The 19,591-nt window shown below is 41.2% G+C and overlaps 1 protein-coding gene across 1 annotated transcript in view; it reads right to left on the minus strand.

Moving 5' to 3' along the window:
- The window catches only part of lmo3 (LIM domain only 3), a 227,474-nt gene that overhangs the window by 207,697 nt on the left and 186 nt on the right, over positions 1–19,591 (minus strand). The gene's annotated exons all lie outside the window — the stretch shown is intronic.

The following is a 19,591-nucleotide window of genomic DNA, read 5'->3' on the forward strand; positions in this document are numbered from 1 at the left end:
CTTTTCTGAACCCTTTCAAGTTTCACATCATCCATTTCCCAACAAGGCAGCACTCCCTCAGTAAAACACTGAATGTAAAACTGATATCAACTTTGTAGGGGGAGCTTCGGAAGAAAACAACGGATGGCAAATTACACCATTCTCTAATCTCACTTGGTGTTGTGTATGCACCCTAACACATCAATTTGAAGATTGATGTGTTAGAGTGCATACATGACACCAAGTGTATGCAAATATATGGATGGTCCATAGATATTACAATTTTCATGATATGCTTTGAGCATGTATCAGAAGTGACAAAGTGAAAAAGCCCCCTTCATGCTCTGGTAAATCAATCCCAATCATTTACATTGTACCTCACATTATCATTTGTAATGATTCAGGTGCATATCCTGTGGAGAATACTGGGTTTCTGAGAAACAAAATGATCATAAAATATCACAAAAGATCAGCATATTTCACCGGCTTAAATAGCATATTGGCTGATAATTCTAAATAGAACAAAACATAGAAGATTCTAATAAGAGCTTTCATTGAAGAAAAATGAATTTAAGCGTTTAAGTTGTTTATTGTGGAAGAGAAAATTCTCCCTCCTCTGAAATATGTTCTGTAGCCTGCTGTATCGAATCACTTATTTAAAGGGATGTTATTGAGCCTGTACTATCCACTTACTTTAATGCTACATCTCATTAAGAACACTTGCACCACTTCCTCCTTCTATATTAACTTTCCCACCATATTGCAATGCCTGGTCAAGAGAGAGGACAGCTTGTCATCTAAGTTCTGTGTGGTTTCATGAGATCCCCAAAAACATACATTTGAGCAGCGTGCCAAGAAGATGTTTAATTATTTTGGTCCCTCCAGTTGATGAGAAAGGATGTCCAATGAGTTTCATCAAAGTGAATGAATTCGTTAGCGTTTGGTTTTGAATCTCATGCTTCATACACACAAAAATCTACAAATTTAGATTACGATTGATTTGAACAACAAGAGGACATTGTGTTCATCAAAGTGTTCAGAAGTAGAGATCCTTCAAACCAGTGTGTCACAATTACTCTGGCCAACCAGAACAAAGAGCACTTCAGGAGCCTTTAAAAATAAATTACATTTTATTCTGGCCTTTTTCCATCGTTCTGGAAGTGAAACCGGTAGAGAATTGTTTTGCATAGACCATCGTGTGAATAATGAAAGTCAGAAATATTTAATCACTTAAGCAAATGCATCAGGTTCAACTCCTTATTTGTTTCCAAAACATCTATTCATATTGGATTTCAGTTTCCTCGGTGAAGTGCTTTTTGTAATTCAGATAAAGATTGCACAGATTGTTGCAAAAATGGTCTAAATTCATAACTGGCAAAGAGAATCTGGAGCAATGTTTTGTTTCAGCCTGCAAATCTAGGGGAAACAAGATCTATTTCTACTAGGCGTCTGTCCCTACTATTAATGCCAGAGATTACAATTGTTTCGTAACCCTTTGCAGTAATCTGTCCACCAGCTGCCAAAAAAAATCTTAGGAATCAGTGGAACTGACACACTGAGGGTCAAATCTTGCTGGTTTCAAGATAGGACTGGTAGACAATTTACAAAGCATTGTGATGGGTCAGCAAGCTGATATTTCTCTCCTCCTGGTGATTTTTCCAGGAGTGCGTCATTACTGGATGACGCTACCCGCCCAGTAGTACCAGTTGCACATAGTCACAGTTAACTGCTCATTTGTGGGGTGATCTGGTACGCAACTGACAATAGCCCCACTGAAGGTCAGGTCTGTGCCTGCAAGTGGCTTTGTGGACATTCAATGTCTCTATTTCAACTCAGGCAGACATCCTGACAGGCAAGGCAGGGTCTGCACCCAGAAACAATCCTGACTCTATTCTCTTGTGGTACTGTTGGATCAACAAAGTTTCAGGTGAGGCGCAAACAGGTCAATAAGATCCCTTTGTCTACCAAGCATGTCTGAGGGGTGTAAAACTCTGTCCTAGTTCTAGCCTGTAAGTACCAAGGTGAAACTGGTTTTGGAGACAGTGAATTAATAATCCATTTTACACCATCTGAACTGGATCACTGATTCACTATTGTTCCTTTTGTGTAGTTGTGGAGAACTAATTTCATTATCCACTCTTCCAACTTTTGTTTTTTCTATTCTAATGATTAATTTGATGCGTATTCATTAACCTGCACTGAACACTCTCAAATTGACCAACTCCTACATCTGGAACTCCTACTCCCTTCCTGAAATTTATATTGAGTGAGTAAATGGACAAGGGTGAAGTGAGGAATAACTTATTACTCAGTGAGTCGTTAGGATATGGAATGCACTGTCTGGAAATCTAGGGGGAGGCAGGTTCAGTTGAGGCATTCAAGAGAGTATTTGGTTAAGAATAATCATCCAATAATGTGCAAAGGTATGGAGATAAAGTAGGAGATTTGCATTAGTTAATGATGTGTGATTGAAGAGACAGTGCAGGCACGTTGGGCCAAATGGCCCTTCTAGACTACAACAGTTCTGTGATTTTCTATGGATCCAGCCAATAGCGTTTCAATGGACAGAAACTGGTGTCCAATTCAAATTGATCAGCAAGTTGGCTACTAAATGCTGAAAGTCCCTAGGAAGAGGAAGAGGAGCCAATATCATGGCATTTGTCAGGAGTGGGAGGGGGAAGCTCAGTAGATATACTGGTGCTATATAACCTGTATCAGGCTCCACTGAATCACTGCAGTGTAGAAACAGACCATTTCATCCAACAAGGCCACACCAACTCTCTGAAGAGCATCCCACCCAGACTCATCCCCATAACTCTGTACTTCCCATGGCTAATGCACCTAACCTACACATCTCTGGACACCATGGACGATCACTATCCACCTGATCTCCACATCTTTGGACTGTGGGAGGAAACCAAAGCACCTGGCAGAAACCCATGCAGACACTGGGCAAACGTGCAAACTCCACACAGTCACTTGAGGGTGGAATCGAACCCAGGTCCCTGGTGCTGTGAGGCATCTGTGCTAACCACTGAATCACCATGCACCCCTTTTGGTTTCTTACACCAAAAATGCCTGTGCTTGTGCTTCCCGGGATCAAAATGATCCACCAGCCAGCCAAAGCAATGACGCAACAGCCAACATTATTTGCCTTTAAATATTAAACCTCCCTGACAAGATTAATCCGACAATGAGGAAAATGACAAAACTAGAGATGCCCTAACTGTTGTGTAGACCAGTGCTGAAATAGTTACCTGCTTGGGTTTTTTTTTTATGGGATATTTTAATACCAATTTATTAAACAACCAGCATTCTAGTGCTATTGCTGCAATTCATTGTACACAGAAAACTCAGCATTTTATAGAGTTCTAAGGCAGCCCAATAAAGATTCGCATCACACTAATAAAGCAATACTCCGGGCAAATTTACGGTTGAGGTCTATTCTAATAAATCTCCAATTGTAAACTAATGAAAAGACCCTGGTATACCTCCCTCATCCATACACACACAAAAGGAAGCAATTTGAAAATGTTTGACAAAATAACACTGCACATCATCAGCAGTGAAGAACCTCATTTCCTGTTCACAGAGATAATGCATTATCATTCATATTAAGGAAATAACCCAATGGCACTTATTTTCAGGAAACTAAATTACCACACAATCAATAATGCATTCTAGTTTAATCTGAAATTTCAGCATGTATGATATTCTACTTTCAGTTAATATCTTGCTGTACAGCAAGCTTTGGTATTGCAATACCTTTATAAGAGAATTACCTGTCCAAATCAGATGCCAAGGTAGCTTTCTCAGAGATATTAATCAATTCAGCCAAAAACATAATGTCGCTTAGACGGAGGAATAAAAGGTGGGCAAGCAAATGATTAAAGAATTGATGTGAATTATTATTGAGGTTTTAACTGTTTCAGAACAGAAGTCCAAATAATATTCCAGTTTATGCATTTTCAGTAGTTCTGCTTTATGGCCGATTTACATATAAATTGCCTTATTTTAGACTCAATGAGTTCTTTACATGTCTGTTTATGATACACATCCTTTGCTGAGATTTCAGAATAGTTTCTGCATTTTAAAATTTTACTTGGAGAGAAGAAAAGGAACAGGAGACTCACGTTTAGAAGCGCTTTGTTAATAAGAGAATTATGATTTAGAATGAGAAATTTAAAAACTGACTCCTAAGTGGCCTAACATAGCAATGGTTACGATGGCCACTTTGTAAGGGTTCAGTGAGCACCATGTAATATGACATTGCTGAGCAAAGTTGCCTGCCTTACCATGAGTGTATATTTGTTTCCTCAGAAGTGATCCCATTTGGACCTTCCTCTTGTGAAGAAGGTAGGGAGACACTGAGGAACTTGTTGACATAATGATCGAAAGTACATAGCCAGAATGGGTTCGGAAGCCTTCAGCAGTTACAGTCCAGTACCACCGTTTCCTCCCAGCATAAGGCAGAGGTGGTGGTGGTCATGGAAAAAAGAGGAGAAAATAATACATGAATACAAAAAGATTTTTATAATACCTACTTTCACCATTAATATTCATGACTACTTTGTTAAGATATACAAGTACAGTGAAAGCCTTTTAATGGGAACACCATGCTAGCAAGCAAGACATTACCATTATCCGTTTCTTGCCGTTAAACAAGCAAATTAAACATATAGGGAAATGAGTCAGTCCCCAGGCAAATATTCCCTTTTAAATTAATGTTACCACTAACAAGGGTGCCCATTAACTGGTAGGTAGCACATGAGAAAAGTAGTAGTCACAGTCTTCAGTGAAATAGTTTACCGCACTCTATTGGTCTTTACAATGAAGAGTAGTTAAACAGCAAGGCCTCAGCATGAGTAAAGTCAAAGTATAACCGCACAAGTAGGGGAAAGCAAGGCAGGCAGAACAGTACAATACCCTTTATTTCCATGGTGTGGTAGACCTGAACTTTACAAGTCCTGAAGGATACTCTCTCACAATATGAAGAGTTTTGCCCCTTTCCTACAGTGTATTTTGTTTGAAACATGCTTCTTGATTCCATCTGACTGTACAAAAAAAGATAGTGAGTAAATCAGAAGAGATAAAAAAAGTTGCATTTTATGCTGGTTCAGAGTCAAGATCAAGGCTCCTATTTCAGACTAAAAACCAATACAACATAATTTTGTTTCAATGAATATTATAAGCAGAGGCTAGCCTAGTACTTCTGATTAGACAATGTGAGATTTTTGCAACTATTTTCAAGAAGCTGTCTCCATTTTGAAAATCTCCTACACAGGGGATTTAATATTAAAGTTAGGATTCTGTCTCGGACCCAAATACAAGTCATTTCACCAGTGAGTCACAGAGCTGATATCAAATCAATCCTCAAACGACACATTCTTACACCAAAATATATTTTCTCAGCTACTTTCCCATTGCTGTATGAAATGAAAAAATACTTATCACTTGAATTCTGTATATCAGACTACAAGTATGATTCTATTGCTGCTGAATATGTGTGGTGACCTGCACTGGCCCTTTACACGAAGACAGTCAGGGTATGGTAATATTTGGATACAAACCTATCTCCTATATGTCGGATCAACCTCACATTGGCAGAATGTTGAGTTGGGAAAGAGACTGTGGGTTGTTGATGAATAGCAACAGACAACAGGGTAGATCTTGACTTTTCAAGAATGTTTGATTAATGAATCATCAGCACTTTTACATGCCTCACTCCAATTTAATTCCTGTTGAAGCCAAATTGGAAGTGATGCATAAAGCTCCGAGCTATTGCACAAAGTCAAGATCTACTCTTAGGGAGTTTTATTTTAATCTTGATTGTTCCACTCAGCACACAGGTGGCCACCTGGCTCCTCTAAGTATAGTCTTGAAGAGAGCACTGACTGCAAGAGCCCTTCATAAGTGGTTTCAAACTTGTCAATTTGAAGATCACTTCATTATCAACCCCACTGCAGTGAAGTACACTTATGAATGCCTTAACAACAAGGCAAAAAAAGGCAGCAAATTATGCAATATAAAATTCAGATGCAAATTATAGGAAAATGCTTTGTTTTCTCAGCTTCAGAATGCAGAATGTAGTGGATAACTTCAATGGGGAAGTGAGCCCATGGCAGCTGAATGCTGACAATTCATTAACCCTTTGAGGGCTGGAGGGGAAGTAGTTTAACCAGTAAGTGCGTTGGGTGGAAGATAAAGACCTTTGCAGAGTCACAGACTTGCATCTAAGTCTGTGCTCTTTTAATTTTGACCTACTTACTGTTATTTGAGAAGTGAAGTCTTTATAAATCCCACCTTCAAACACACTACCTACAGGAGTTTCTTGAATCCAGTGATAAAATTTGCTGGATGTAGTTTGTTTTGTTTTGATTCGGAGATGCTCACTAACTAACCGTTGATTCTCTATTAGTGTTGGATAACACTGTTCTCTTTAAGGGGATGAGGGTTTATCAAATTTCCAAAAGTTACTGTCAATTTTGGTTCATTGGTGACATGATTTCACGCCAGGATTTACGCTCAGAATCTAGGCCCACAATTTCTTGCCATACTGAAGGGATGGCAACAGAAGTGACATTTAGATATTATTCTGAGGCTGTTGTACTACTCAAAAATAAATGGGAATTCTCTCTACTGATCGGTTCTTGGTTAAAAAAAAACTGTCCCTCAATTGAGATGTGAAGGTGCTGGCGTTGGTCTGGTATGGACAAAGTCAGATGTCACACCCCAGCAGGTTATAGTCTAACGTGTTTATTTGAAATCACAAAAGCTTGTGTTGTTCTACAACCTAGTAACATATGACTTGTGACTTTATCCCTAAATTAACATCACTAAAGCAGATAAGTGAACTTAATGTTTCTTGTGGGTAGAAGGATGTTCCCTTTATCCTCTTTTGTTGATTAGGTTCCAAGGTCTTACTTGGTTTATGGTAGTACAGGAAGGCCTTGTGGTGCAGAGGTAGTACCCTACCTCTTAACTAGAACATCTAGGTTCAAGTCCCACGTGGATTATAGTATATCCAAACAGGTTGGTTAAAAATATTTCAGATTGGTAGAGGCACAATCATGAGTGAGTCTTCACAAGAACAAGTTCTTATCTTAACATGATGTAATTTACCATATGGTATCAATTAGATACAAGTTAGTATTGTTAGTAACATGTTGAAAAGACGTGTGGATGTAGGTCTTCATTCCTTCAGGACCTACGCTATTATCCTCACCCAAGCCTTTCCAGACTGTGGTGGTGAGCTAACGCAATCTCCAACATTAACTTTTTCCGAGCTATTATACAATACACACAAGTATCAGTGTATAAATAATTGACCAATTTGTGCTGAGGAAGGGCAGCCTGAGAGTTAAGAAACGCCATAAATTGGTGACAACTCGACTCCTGTAAATGAGCTCAGTTGTACCAACCTTGTCGCTAAATCTTGATTTTCGGTTCCAATCCCACTCTAAAACTTTGCCACAAAATACAAGTCCAGTGAAGTACTAAAAGAGTGTAATACTGTCAAATGGGTTACCATTTAATTGACTTATTAAACCAGTGGCCTATCAGGTGTATGTAACAGATCCCACGGCAACATTTCAAACAAGAGTGATATCCTTGGGGTTCTAGCCAAGATCCATCCTTCAATCAATGTAAAAGAAACAGATTATCAGGTCATAATCACATTGCCATGTCTGGGAACTTGCAATGCACAGATTAGCTACACGCTGTTACACTACAACTGTAATTTCAATTCAAAAGTGTTATAAGGCGCTTAAGGATATCTAGTTGTCACATATGTGTTCTTATTCTTTGTTCTGGATGTGAGCTTCGCTAGCTCGGTTAACATTTGATGCCCATCCCTAATTGCCCTTGAGAAAGTGTTGGTGAGCTACCTTCTTGAATCACTGTGGTTCATGTCATGTAGGTACAATTAGAGTGCTATTAGGAATGGGATTCCAGGATTTTAACTCAGTAAGAATGATGGAATGGTGATATATTTCTAACACAGATGGTGTGAAGCTTGGAGGGGAACTTGCAGGTGGTTATGCTCCCATGAATTTGCTGCTAGTGTTCTTCTAGGTGGTAAAGGTCACAGACTTGGATAATATTGGCAAAGAAGCTCTGGTGTGTTATTGTAGCAAATTTTGTAAATGATTATGTTACCACTGTGCCAAACAAATGGGCTACTTTGTCATGGATGGAGGCAAACTTCTTGAGTGTTTCCAGAGTAGGGAGTATTCCATCACACTCCTGACTTCTGCCTTGTGGATGGTGGACCAGCTTTGGGGAGTCAAGAGGTGAGTTACTCATGACAGCATTCCTAGTCAGAGCACATTCTTACTGTGCTCTTGTAGCCACAGTATTTACATGGATAGTCAATTTTAGTTTTGGGTCTATGGCAATCCCCAGGATGCTGATGATGGGGAATTCAGTGAGTAATGTCAGTGAATGCCAAGGGGGTGATTGTCAAATTGTCTCTTGTTGGAGATAGGCATTGCCTGGCACGTGTGTGGTATGAATGTTACTTGTCACTTATCAGCTCGAGTCTTAATATTTTCCAAGTCTTGCTGTGTATGGGTATGAAAAACGTGTTGCTGGAAAAGCGCAGCAGGTCAGGCAGCATCAAAGGAGCAGGAGAATTGACGTTTCGGGCATAAGCCCCTCGGATTCCTTTGATGCTGCCTGACCTGCTGCGCTTTTCCAGCGACACATTTTTCAGCTCTGATCTCCAGCATCTGCAGTCCTCCCTTTCTCCCTGTGTGGGGGTATGGGCAAATTTTTGATTTTTCATTCAACTTTCTGATAAATTCAAGAAATTGTGCTTTTACAATGTGAAATTAATACCAGTCCTAACTTTCTGAAGTGAGTTTAATAACAATTTACATTCCTCCCATACCATTCAATGTTGGTGGCTAGGAAATGGAACAATTGAAACAATGAGTCACATCCCACAGGTAATAAATTGTTCTTAGTGATTATTAAAAAAGGTAATGTGATTTTAAATTGAATTTTTATTATTCTTTTCTCTCTCTGTATTTCTCTTCCTGAATTCAAGTTGGATTTATTTCCTTTTCAAATTCATTTCCATATTCTTAAATCTCATTGGCTAACAATGATAGACTCGAGAATCATGTCATTTCCCAAGCACTGAAATGACCTTGTCATGATCAGTTCACACTTACAGCAATTTGTGGTACAAGATCTTTGAAGTGAAGTTTAAAACCAATGAGCAAACAAATCTAGTCAGCCAACAATCCAAGATACAATGCTTTAGAAAATTCTGAAATCGTTGGTTAATTATTTCGTTCATCCTTGCATGTCAGTCGCTATGAAGTGTTTTGACTTTAAGAAAGGTGAAAGGCACTATCTCAATATTGTGTATCTAACAGGTGGCCGGAATAGATTTTAAGGTGTAGATGAAGTGAGTGAGCATGCTTTCTGCATTTTAAAAAAAAAAATGCTAGTTTGCTTTCATTTTCAGTCAAGAGTATGGTGCTGGAAAAGCACAGCAGGTCAGGCAGCATCCGAGGAGCAGGAGTATCGACGTTTCGCGCAAAAGCTCTCATTTTCAGCCTACACTGCTGGTTTGCAGCAATGCGGCTGGCAGCTAAATCTCCAGGTCTTCCCTTTTCAATACTTGGCCTCTCCACCTGCAAATTCTCAGCTCTGGCTCCTCATGATGACACTAAGAAACATTTCCCCTTGTGGCCCCAGGATAAAGCTCCGAGGAATTCTGAGAAGTTTTGACCCTCTAAACAGGCCCTTGGGATACACTCTGCTGCTCACGAACCAACCTCCTACCCTGGGTGATTATCTCCAACAGCCTTCCAATCTTCCAAGTTAGCCACAAGGCCGACTGCTAACAAGATTCTGGTGAGGAACCCACAGGCAGACTGATGTCTAAAAATGACATCTGTCTAGCAAACCAAACCAATCCCAAACTGTATTCCCTTGGGTTCAACTGGGAAGGTTGAGGGGGAGGGCGGGGGGGGGTCATGACAATTGGAAAGCCTAAAGTATCCATAAATCTTTCCCAGGCTGGACTCTGGAGAACACATCAGGTTTACCGTAAAGCATTAGCACAAAGGCCACAGTTACGAGTTTTCCATTGACATAAGGAACAGGTGCTATGTGTTGCCTCCAATCATGTCCTACTGATGCACTGCAGAAATGCACCAAGGTTCTTGAGGAAACATCTTCCAGACCCACGACTACTATCACCTAGAAGAATATACGACAGATACATGGGAACATCTCTACGTGCAAGTCACCCTCCAAAACACTCACTTGGAAATTTTTGCCATTCCTTCAGTGTCACTAGGTCAAAATCCTGGAATTCCCTCCTTAAAAAGCATTATCTACAGCAAATGGATGGCAGCAGTTCGACAAGGCAGCTCACCACCACCTAAGGGCAAGTAAGGACGGGCAATAAATGCTGCCCCTGCCAGTGACACCATTTCCCATGAATTAAAAGAAAACTGGTCCACAGTAAGTTAGGCAGCCTGAGACAAAAAAGTTACTGACCTGCAATGATCAATGCTCAGAGTTTAGCATATCTGCTCAAGAGAATCCATCATTCAGCCAAAACAGTACACTGAATGCTAAGCCAGGAACATCCACACTGTCTTGGCCATGTTCATCAGATTGATGATGGCCATATTCACATCCACTCTTCATTGTGAACCAGATACCGAGGTAGAGATCCTGGATCTCCACACTGATGCTATAAATACACCTGGACGAGAGATATGAAGATGGTGGACACTGATGTTGACAACTGGGAGACAGTTGCTGATGGCCATGAGAACTAGATGGACAAAAACGGAAAGTACAGCCAGCTGAGAGGAGAAAGCAGAGGAGGGTGAACCATGTACTGCCTTAGACCACCATCTTCTTCAGAAGAAAATGTGGCAGAGACTTTCATGACATAGCCCATTCCTGAGCCTCACCGGGTGATGCTTCACATAGTTGACCACCATGGCATAAACCATTGTTTTGTAAGAGGGGAGGTTTCACTGACAAAAAAAGTTATTTACTCAGCAGACGCATCCTTTACAGGCTAACCTAAGTTAGGAGTCTTTCCCCGTCCAGCATGTACTTTGAAAAATGATCCTTTCTGTGTCTCGTGACTCCAGAGTATTCTGGAAAATGTAATCAGGATTTGATTAGATGAAATAAAACACTTAGGAGTCAGAATTGAGAGCTAGTGGACTGAATCTTCTCAGTCCCTGTACGACATGGGTCACGGGGTGAAAGTTGGGAACACTGAGTGAAATAAAAAAGTGAGAACCTTCTTGATGTCGGCACCAAAAATGTCCCAAATACTGGACGGCAAGAGAAGATTCTCACTGGTGAGCAGTGGGAGACTAATTTACACGGATCATCCTCATCACTAACCCATCCCACCTCGTGAATGAACAGTTTGCATTCTCCCACCTGACACCGAGGATACCCGATATGAAAGTCATGGCGGATATTTGGCGACTCCAGGTCCTCCGAATTTCCATCTTGGACACTTAGCACCAACATCACAGGGACCGTTTCACAGGCAATGGTCGCAGGAACCTCCGGCTCACAGATGTTAACATCTGACACATACCAGCCACATGGCATCAGTGTGGCACATGGGTGATTCACTAGCACACTGCTGCACTTCAGAACTGCCCTTTGAAACAGACCAGAATCTTTCATTGCAACGCTGCTACAAGGGTATGGGATGATCAGGGCCAGGGACCTAGATCATGTGCTAGACGAGGCTGCATCACAGGGCTCCTCACTCACGTTGTGCCTATTTTGATGCTTGACTTGCCTTCTGCCACTTTGTCCCCTCAGCTGCATTTTAAAGGCTCACGGTACTTCTGTCTTAGCTTGCTGTTTAATGCAGACACTTGGTTGTCAGCAGGCATCAGTCCTGGGGGTGGACATGCTGCTGGGCAGCACTGCCTTATGTCAATTTTGTACCACATCGTGTGTCAGCAGCCGACATGGCAAGCACACTGCCTGTGTTTCAGCCAAATGATCACATCTCAAGTTGAAGGTGAGCAGCCCTCAGTCAAGTCAAGGGGGATTGACGTAGGTCAGGGGCTCTTAACACAGTCTTGACTGACTGTGTCAGCAATCAAGCAGAGTCCCCGATCAGTCCAGGGACTTGAGCACAGTCAATGAGCTGTGTAGGTTTAAGAGGGCTATCTCACTACAGTCTGCGGACTGGGCTATTTTCAGCCGTGCAGATCTGGTGCAGCGATTAGGGCTTTTGCTGATCACCATTCAAGGAGCTGTACAAAGACCAGTCAGGGCATCCCTCCAAGTCAGTTGGTGACTGGGAACAGGATGAATATGAAGGGGGGTGGTGGGATTCGGTAGGGATGGGCTGTCAAAAGCCTGCCTTTGTTGGAAGTATATGGAATCACAGTGCAGCTTAAGGTGCCAATTGTGACTTAAATTACCTTCCATATTACATCGATTCCCAAAGGTGAGTGGAAAATGGCTGTGAGCACACATGGAGGGGACACAGGTAGTGTTTCTTTGCTGTCTCGACACCCAGGGTCCTCGTCCGATGAATTGGAGCACAATCATGCACTTGTAGTGTGTAGTTTGAAGTAATTTATAATCATATCATCGTGCATGAAATGCAAGAAATGTACAACTGTGTGGTGTGCAAATGCTGGTTACAAGCAATCTAGGACCAACATCATTGGTCTTTGCAGATTGATGACAGTTCATTGCTGTGAGGCATAAGTAATCCCAAGTGATCTTAAAAATGGCAGCCTCAGGCACAGAGTTAGTGCAAGACTAGGGCGTAAGGGCATGGATCTGGTTTCTCATCACCTTGAACCGTTAGTACAAGGCAGCACACTGTTAGGTGAAATTATGCCTTTCTTAGATGTTCTGGGGCTGGGAGGACAAGACTGCAGTAGTCATTCAGTACTTACACTCTCCTAATATCTCTATACAACAAAATCATAAAGGGCAATGTCCAAGTGTCAGGGAGAGTCATAGAGAGGCAATGGCATGGTAGCATAATCACTAGAATATTAATCCAGAGACTGAGGATCTGGGTTCAAATCCCACTATGGTGGAAGTAAGCGTCTAATGATGATTATGAAATCATTGTCAAGGAAAACCCATCTGGTTCACTAAATCCCTTTAAGGAAGGAAATCTTCCATCCTTGCCTGGTCTGGCCTACATATGACTCCAGACCACATAGCAATGTGTTTGACTCTTAACTACAGTTTGAGCAACAAATGCTGGTCTAGCCAGTGGTACCCCCATCCACGAGTGAATTAAAATAAAGGCTTTTCATTGCTCAGAATCTTTCATGACTCAGTTTATGGAGGACGGTGATGAACTGTCTTTTGTGAGTGATGCAAATGCTGAATGCTTGCATCACTAAAGACCTGATTTATTCCTTATGGTCCTCACCCAGGTTAATTAAAAGTATGACCCATGGATTCGGCCACAGCAGGGGTGATCGTCACTGTTGCTGTGATGGCAAAGATACAGAGAAATGGAGATGGAACAAATGTACCACTGAGTCCAGATCCAACAACCACCTCTGGACAACGTAAAGCTGCCTTCACATGAAGGAGTCACAACTGAAGGCCTCCTCAGGATGTGCAGGTGGTACAGGAGGCCAACAGGAGTCGATTGTCCTCAATGCCGTTACCTCCAGATGAGTGAGGCGCAACGTTGGCGCATACTGTGGATGTCCCAGGTCACAGTCACTGAGCTGTGCCAACTACTGGAGTGGGATTTGTGACTTGAAGGAAGGGGAGGTCGTGGTGTCCCTGGGGCTGACAAGTAACAGCTGTCCTTAAAGTTTACGGAAATGATTCCCTCCAAGGATGAACTGGGGACCTATGTAGGATCTCTCAATCAATGATCCTGAAATGTACCAGGGCCATTACCAATGTAATTTGCGTCAGATCACACCACTTCCTCTCATCCCTCCATGATCAGGTCAGCGCTGCAGCTGATGGGCATTAGGGCTTTGCCTACACAGCTCAACGGGCATTATCATAACCCACTGAGTTCTTCAACAGCAAAGCACAAGTCATCTGTGATCTTTGACACCCCATCACATATGTCTGTGCCACGTGTTGTGTGAACTGCCACAACAGCCATATTCACACGTTCCTGCTTCATTACAAATATGAATGCCTTACAAAAAGGGTTACTAGGAGACCAGGGCTACCCCCTGTGACTGGTGGCTCCATTATGAAAACTGCTGACTGAGGCAGAGCATCAATACAATGCAGCCCATTCTTCAAACAGAGCCATGACAGGTCCCCCTAAGGATAAGGTTTTAATGCTTGCATCGGTCTGTGGGTGTGTGGGGGAGTGGGTTGTAGTACACTCCAGACTGACTGTGCCACATAATCTATTCTCTCTACAACTGGAACTGGCAAAGAGGGCAGGTGACAGACTCAGAAGAGCTAGAAGGGTGGCAATCGTCTTCTGAGGAGACAGTGAACACATTAAGCAATGCAAACATCACCTTCTGCATGATACAGCCAAGCAATGTCAGGCTCAACAAGCTAGACAGGACTTATTGACAACCAGTTCCAGCAGATGATAGCAGGTTGCAGTGATCATTTGTGAACAGTGAAGTGGTTGGTGTGCTTTAAAGTAGTTGCTGTCCCAAGAAGCAATTGCAGCTTCTGTTTCTTTGTTTTCTGTTAGCTGCGGCTGTTGTGGAATAAAGGTGACTAGTTTGAAGAATTTCAAGGCTTTATTTTACGTGATGGTCCCGACAGCAGGGGCATTGGGATAGAAAAGCAGCAACATAGAGAGATGCAAGATGAGATTAAGACAGCTAAACAACATAGCTTGGTGCTTCATCAATGTTAGATATTGGAATCTGCAAGCAAGTGTCAGTCATGCCATCTGTGTGACCTGAGAAAAGTTGGTTTGCGGTTGCTATCCTATCTCATGCCTGGTGAAAGGCAATTCCGGATTGCCTACATCCAGATGGATACCTGGGTTTCAAACTGGGTACTAGGGATCCTGGGAAATCCTGAGAACCTCTGCCTATGGCATGTGCGAAAAATGGGGCCACCATTGGATGAGCGGGGCACTATAGAGCTCTGATACCAATAGGGAAAAAAAGTGAGGACTGCAAATGTTGGAGATCAGAGTAGAGAGTGTGGTGCTGGAAAAACACAGCAGGTCAGGCAGCATCTGAGGAATAGGAGAATCAATGTTTCAGGCATAAGCCCTTCATCAGGCTTAGACCCAGTACGTTGATTCTCCTGCTCCTCAGATGCTGCCTGACCTGCTGTGCTTTTCCAGTACCACACTCTCTACTCTGATACCTATAGGGGTGTAGTACCGAATTTGGGACAACACTATAAGAATGCTCACTTGACTTCGTGGAAGGAAATCCTCCATGAAATTCCATGAAAATGATACCACCATTTTCTGGTAAGATTTATCTCAGTTTTGCTAATTCAATATTTAGATTCCAATTTAGATTCCTTCCACATGTGACGGGTGTCAACAGAAATATCAACATCATTTAAGAGGAATACAAAAGGATTCCTGATAGTGAAAAAAAATCTTCTCCTTTTCAGCTTTCTGGCTTGATCCCAGTTCCAGTTAGATGGAGGAATTTATGAGCTTAATTGGCAGTGAATCTGGTCGATAAGTATTAGGATGTTAACATTGTCGAAAAGGTTACCTGGATTTATTTTATTTTTTACATGGCTGTAATTTTTGTATCATGTTTCATTTAAGTGGAAGAGAAACTTGGGTGAAGACAAATAAAGTAGCTATCAAGACATTACTAGGAGATAAAAGCAAGGCATGCCTTAGTGAATTATCCAAACAGTCTGAGTGAACTATTTCAGAAAACCAACATAAAGGCCATCAAGTGAAGTGAATAGCGAGGGAAATCATTGGCAACTACATAGAATCTCTCCAGAAATGCGAAACACAAGGGCCATCACATTGGCAAACAGCAAAGGAAAAATGCAGACACCTGAAGCCAAACCCCAAAATAAAAAGTACTTCTTCTGTTAATACAATTCAAATGTCTGTCAAAGGAAAATTGAAATCTCTTGAAGCTATACACAAATTGAAACGGAGAATCAACTGGAAATATACTTAACAAGCCAAGAGATCATCTTTTTGGAAATATGCATTGCAGAAAACACTGGCAGCATTGAATTCAACGGGACATTCAGGGGAAACATCTTCACGCAGAGAATAGTTAGAAAGCAGAACTCACTGTCACAATGAGCAGTTAGGAAAAAGCAGAAATCAGCGGAAAAGAAAGCGAGACATCCACTTTAAAGGAGAATGAAGTAGAGATTACACTCATAGGAAAAGCTGAAGAAGAGTAAGAGGAGGCATGTTTGAGGCATTGATACAGGCACAGACCAGTTGGGCTGAATGGGTTCCTTCTATGCTGTTTGCGATCAAACTCAATGAAATATGTGAGATTATATGTATTCCTTTTGAGAGCTTAGATTGTAAAACAGTGATATATGGTTTGTTCAGTTTATGTGAACGGGGTTTAACAACTAATTAGGTCAGTGTTTTTTGGAACAATGATTTTAAACCAGTGTGTACCATAATGGCCTGGAGTATTACTGGAAAAGTACTGCAAATTGTGATGACCCTTGCGTCAACATTTTTGGAGAGTCTCTAAATGGTTGCCAATGGTTTTCCTCATTATTCACTTTACAACAGGAGAGGAAACAAAATAGTAATCCATTAGCTTGATAGAGACTAAAATGAGCAAGACTTTTAAAAATAAAGTTAAAATGCTCTGAATTCAGTTCAACAATATCCTAAGAGGTAAAAACAATAACTGCAGATGCTGGAAACCAAATACTGGATTGGTGGTGCTGGAAGAGCACAGCAGTTCAGGCAGCATCCAAGGAGCAGCGAAATCGACGTTTTGGGCAAAAGCCCTTCATCAGGATGAAGGGCTTTTGCCCGAAATGTCGATTTCGCTGCTCCTTGGATGCTGCCTGAACTGCTGTGCTCTTCCAGCACCACTAATCCAGTATCAACAATATCCTAACCAAGTTGGGCGCAATAGTAATTTCTCTTAGGGAAATAAGTTTGTTCAAAGCAGTCAAGGGGACTATTACCTCCATATAAGGATTACAGATTGTGAAAATTTCCAGGTCATTCTAAAGTCAGGTTGTAAAAAAGAAGTCATTCCAGACTCAAAACATTACGTCTGATTCGCTCTCCACATATACTGCCAGATCAGCAGAGTTTTCCCAGAATTCTCAATATTTGTACAGCGATGCGTTGAGGAGTGGATGGGATTTTGTTTCCCGGGATTTTATGCTGCATTGTATATGGGTAGCTTTGATGGTTTTATCTTATTTTTTCTGTCTTTTACGTCATAAAGATTTATTGTTAAAACAAACTCTTGGCTTACTTAAGTTTCAGTGAAAGACTGCCACCTTAAAATATAAGTAAAGAACAAAATAGGATTCATCAAGCTGCATTTGATTCTAGGATCAGACTTGTCCAGTCGTTAAAAAAAAATCACACAACATCAGATTATAGTCCAACAGGTTTATTTGGAAGTACTAGCTTTCGGAGCACTGCTCCTTTGTTAGGTAGCTAGTGGAGTATGATCATACGAAGGAGGACTAAGGAGCGGTGCTCTGATAGCTTGTACATCCAAATAAACCTGTTGGACTATAACCTGGTGCTGTGTGATTTTTAACTTTGTCCACCCTAGTCCAACACCAGCACCTCCACGTCTTGTCCAGCACCTCCACGTCAGCTAGGATCATAACAAGCTGATGATTTCACAATCATCTAGACAGGTTTAAACTGATATTTTCACAGGATTGGTTGGGAGAACTGATGGTAGAAAGGTGATACTAGGGAGAAAATGTGTGAGATATTGACTATCATATTAAGGCAGTCTAAGAACACGGGAAAATTCCATTGAGTTGGAAAGGAAGGCAAAATGGCCCATATTTTACAGAAAGATGACAATGTAGTTAAATATATGCCCATTAGTTTCACAGCACAAAATGATGGAATAATATATCTAATCATTAGGAATTAAATGTTAAGAAGTACTTGCACATATTTTTGGGTTATAATGGATATTGTCACTGATCACCCGTAGAAACATAAGTTATTTCTTCTAGAGTATAGAGAACAGTTTCACTGCCTAATATCTAGTAAATTCCCTACTCCCTTGAACTTAATCACAAAGATATGTCCAACCATTTCTATTCTAGCCTTCAACATTCTTGTCATTGCTTTCAACTGCACCATCTTTGGTTTCGACCTTTGGGAACAAAACACTTTTCCAAAGTCATGGGCACCCGCCGTATCAACTCCGCCAACCAGCACTCATGTCTCACTTCTAAAGGAGATAATTTGTTGAATCCCTCCCTCACTTCAATCTTAGATGTCCTTGCCTTCGCAAAGCCTCTACACGTCTTCATTCTAGTCAAACACTTGGGTATGGCTTGCTACCAAATCCCAAGTGTAGTAGCATCAGGAGATATGGCAAACAAATGCTTAAGTCATCGACCATCACATCAGGTTACAGCATTTTTTAGCCCTCTGGCAAGTCATTTACTATACCAGGATTATTCTATCCTTATTTCAGCTTGTTTACTTCTGAAACCCTCATTCAAACCTCAATCACTGCCTGATGCAACTATCCCAACTTGAGCAGCCTTTCATACTCTATTCACCATCTTCAACTCATCCAAACCTCCCCCCTGTATTCTATAGCACAGCATGCCTTGGTCATCCATCACTGCCATCTTTTTGACAGAAGTACGGTTTTAGGTCCCTAATGCCTCATAGATAAAAATCATAAGTCACATGACACCAGGCTACAGACCAATAGGTTTCTTTGAAATCGCAAGCTTTTGGAGCACCGCAAAAGTTTGTGATTTCAAATAAACCTGTTGGACTATAACCTGGTGCAGTTTGACCTCAGACTTTGTTCACTCCAGTCCAACACCAGCACCTCCACATCATGGTCTCGTGGATAGATATCAGCAATCCTTGCAACGATCGTGCTAAAGTAAACATTCTCCACCTGTTATCCCTGGGTTACTCAGATGGTGTCACAGTCCGACCTGTCCATAAACAAAGAAAATAAGCATGCATACACTCCCAAAATCACATGATAATATTCACAAATGGGAATATCAATTGCAACATCTTGGCTGCTTCCAACTGATCTCTCAGTTAATTAAGGAACATGGGGAATGGAACATAGAATGGAAAATTGAATTGTGGTTAAACACCAGCCAGTGATGGTATTGAACGACAGAGCAATGTTGAATGGTCATATTGTTCTATTTGTGGACTCCTATTTAGTTTGGTCAAGAGAATGTGAGATTAGTTAATCCAGCACAGACTGAAAGCTAAACTGAATATGCTAACCTGCCAGGTATAAACATCACATAAAATAAAACCTCCACTCACTAAAGTATAAGAGAAGCTGAAAATTATTTTCTAAATAAAGAAACAGACTTTAGTAATCATTGTGCAGTCATTTTGTGACTTTAAAAAGTTATAATCAGAAAATGGTCATGAAATCAAAAAATCACTTTTCATATTTCTGACTTGGAATGTCAGATACCTTTACTCACCTTCCACAGTACTTAC

This window comes from Chiloscyllium punctatum, chromosome 44, assembly GCF_047496795.1.
Source record: "Chiloscyllium punctatum isolate Juve2018m chromosome 44, sChiPun1.3, whole genome shotgun sequence".
Taxonomy (NCBI): domain Eukaryota; kingdom Metazoa; phylum Chordata; class Chondrichthyes; order Orectolobiformes; family Hemiscylliidae; genus Chiloscyllium; species Chiloscyllium punctatum.